We start from the raw sequence: 3950 nt of genomic DNA, 5'->3' as shown, positions 1-3950 counted from the left end.
CATGAGGCATTGAAAGGTAGCAGGTGCATTAGTGGGACCAAAGGGCATTGCCTTGAAATGAAAGTGTCCATGGTGTGTTTTGAATGCTATTTTAGGCTCATCTTCCCCATGCATTCTGATTTGATGAAATTCATAGTAGAGATCCAACTTAGTGAAGAGCTTAGCTCCAACAATTTCATCAAAAAGTTCATCTGCAACTGGCATGGGGAATTAATTTTTGATAGTAATTGCATTCAGCTTCCTGTAATCGGCACAAAAGCACCATGTTCCATCTTTTTTCTTCAATAGAATTGGAGAAGCAAATGGTCTGAGACTTGGAGTTATAATACCTGCTTGGAGCATTACATAGACCTACCTTTCTATCTCATCTTTTTACAGTGGGGTGTACCTATAAGGCTTGCAATTGATAGGAGTAGATCTTGGCAACAAAGAGATTGCATGATCATATACACGTTTATGAGGTAATTCAGTAGGCTCCTTGAAAACTACACTGAAATTATGTAACATAGTCTGAATTTGAGGTGGAATAAGTGTTGGTAACTGCACAAAGGAGTGTTCTTCAGGCTTAATAATCACAGTGCTCCAGATTTCATTCCCAATATACCATTTACTCAGCTAATCAGTGTGCACTTCCAAGAGGTGAGAAGTGTCTGTTGATAAGACACCTTGTAACCTAATCAACATGTTTTGGTATTCAAATTCAATCCACTTATACAGCCAGCCACACTTCATAGGCCTGAACTTCTCTAACCAATCCATGCCTTAGTATTAGATCATATCTATCAAGAGGTAGAACTTTAGTAGGAGTTGTAAATGTATAACTCTGAATCCACCAGCTAAAGGTAGGAAATTCAGTATCACAAGTCAATACTTGGCCATTAGCAACCTTAACCTTCAGTGTAGGTATTGTAGTTTCATGATGCTGAATTCTGGACACTAAATAAGAGTTGATGAATGTGTGACTGCTTCCAAAATCAATCAACACTAAGAGCACCTGATTGTCAGCTAGGGCTCTCAACTGAATGGAAGTAGGTTGATCAGTACCAGATATTACATTAATGGACAGAAAAGCTGCAGAATTAACTTGATGTATATCTTGCAACTCCAAGGTGTCCAACACATCTTCAGCAATAATAAACCTTACGATACTCTTTCAATTGTTTGGAGTAACATCCACGGAATGGAATTGACCTTTAGTTTGAGTTGCACACTTATGTGTTGGTGAGTACTTATCTCCACATTTGTGGCAAAGGCCATTAGCCTTACGATACTCTTTCAATTGTTTGGCCTTTCACAAGTCTTCAGTAGAACAAGATGTCTTAGGTTCTTATTTATGGGCAGGTTTGTTAGATAATGACTTTGTGTGATAAGGCTTGGCTAGTGGCTTTTTGCTCCTGCCCAAAACAGCTTCCTGAATGAGAGCATATTGGCCTGCTCAACTAACTGAATCAGGCAATTGCATTTCCACTACAACTCTTAACTCCTCCTTCACTCCGAGGATGAATTATGAAACAAGCATTGTATCACTGATGGTTCGGTCAAAGAACTTGATATGATAAACCAATTCCTCGAATTGGCTTTTATACTCCTCCACTGAACCCAATTGCTTCAACAACAGAAGTTCAGTAACCTTGTTGTGATGGGTGTGTGTATCAAACTCACTCATCAGTTCATGTTTCAACTGATCCCAAGAGCAATACACATGATCCAACTTAAAGGATTGGTAACAATGTGCAGCACGATCACACATATACATGGTCGCTACAGGCACTTGAAAACCTTGTGGGATCTGATAGAGTTCAAAGAATGATTTGCACTTATCGATCCACACATGGACATCAGAACCATCAAACCGAGGAAACTCCGTTTTGGGCATCCATGTGCGGCTATGTGGACCTGACTGATATGTGGATGAACTAGGATGGGCATGTAATGAAGTAGGTGTGGATAGTGGTGGTGGTGGTGGTGGTGGTACTGACCTTGATACTGGATGTCCGCCCATGATGCTGTCCTTGGCAAGAATCATCAGTGACGACGGGCTTGGCCTTCTGAGCACGCTCGGGGCCACCACCAATTCCTACTCCTGTTGGATTTTGCTAATTGACACCATGGATAGATCCACCTTGGTCTACAACTGATCGAGATGCTCGACTTGTGTCGACACCTTCAAATCCAAGGCCTCCACCTTCTCCTTCAACTGGTCGACACCATCCGCTTTCACCTCGATGCAATCCAGTTTATGTTGAAGCCAATCCATCAACCTCCACTTGAAATCATCCATGGCTTTGACGACCTACCGAACTTGCACATTGTGCTTGATGGGAGTCATGGTTGCTTCTCCTCCAAGCCGAGTGAACCAAGTAACAGATTTACAGTTGTGATTGAAATCACAACAAACCTTCCCTTGGGATTTTACCACTCAAGGCTAAAAGATTGCGAGAAGCGATGGTTGGCTGCTGATACCAGTGCAACATCGGTGATCACCGGAATAAAAGCAGAACATTCCAGTAGAAAGGAGAGGTGAAGAAGAGAGAGGACAAATGTTTTGGGAGGAGGAAGTAACTCAAATTCTTCTCTTTAACTTAAAATATAAAGGCGACTTTTTTCTTTATCTTTCCCAATAAAAAATAGAGCTAAATGATGAATTATTAAGCAATTTCTGAATTAAACTAATCCATAACGACATTATATATACATGAATATTTTTCTAATAAGTTTGATCAAACAGATATTCCTACATAGACTAGACATGCTAGTGCACTTAAATATCAAAATATCTCTAAACAGGCTGTGAATCCATCAAAATATTCTCCAACAATCTAGATATGCTAGTTTCCAAGACATAGTCAAAACAAAGTATGATTAGAATGATTTCAAATACATACGTGATGTTTGCAGGGAAGGTCGCAACGGTACTATTGTTGACTTCAGTGGTACCATCAGTAACGCTTGCCATGACATAGTTGTTGGCTTGTTGTAGAAGATGTAGCTGTACACTGCTTGGTCAGTGTAGACAAAGTAGATGTACAAAACCGTGCACGAATAGATGGAGACGAACATGAGCAGTCACGCAAAGAAGCGCTCCCCAAAAATCTTATTCGCCTTCTCCAGGTGCAGGATCTCAAATGTGGGGTTCTGGAAGCCTGCTCAACCTAACTACCATGCACACCAAAGAAGGGATGGGGAAGTGAGTGTAGCAGCAGCAAAACAGTGGAATGTGGGAGAGGTCTGAAGCTTAGTTCCTCTATGCACAGCACCTGTCCTTATATAGGCACGGTCAAGGAAGCCAAAGTGATCAGCCAGAGGTTTTCAATTGTGTGGGTGTTTCCAGGGATTAAATAAGCCAACCAATTAATTCCAACAATCCGTTTGCAATTCTACAGGCATTGGGATTTTGCAGGGATTAAATGGGGTGATCCATTCAAAGGATCTAGTGGCCCTAGAGAGGGAGGTGAATAGAGTTCTAATCAAACCTTAAAACAACTACCGATTTTTAGAACAAGGAGCAACCTTAGCCTAGAAGAATAAAATGCAACTACTCGAGCAAGCAAGCTAGAACATAGAAAACAAACATGCAAGTATATAACTTAAGAGTAAATTGTGGAATTAAAACTTGCATGAAAGTAGATACAAGAAGTAAATTGTGGAATAGAAAGAGAGTAGGGAAAGAGGATATCGATTTTTTTTTCCCGAGGTATCAAAGAGTTGGCACTCTCCCCTAATCTTTATTGGAGCATCTACATAAAGATATCGCTCCCCCTTGAGTCATCAAGACTCAAGTGGTCACTACTGATCGTCACTTCTCCATCTCCGAATTGGGGGGCATCAACCAAGTACAATCTCTTCTCGGAGCTCCCACAAGAACTTCAAGAGCTCACCGAGAACACCTCTAATCACCATGACCGGCTAGATGTTGCCAACCATCAAGAGTAATAAGCTAACTAGTTCAC

This window comes from Phragmites australis, chromosome 11, assembly GCF_958298935.1.
Source record: "Phragmites australis chromosome 11, lpPhrAust1.1, whole genome shotgun sequence".
NCBI lineage: Eukaryota > Viridiplantae > Streptophyta > Magnoliopsida > Poales > Poaceae > Phragmites > Phragmites australis.
This window is presented reverse-complemented; position numbering follows the sequence as displayed.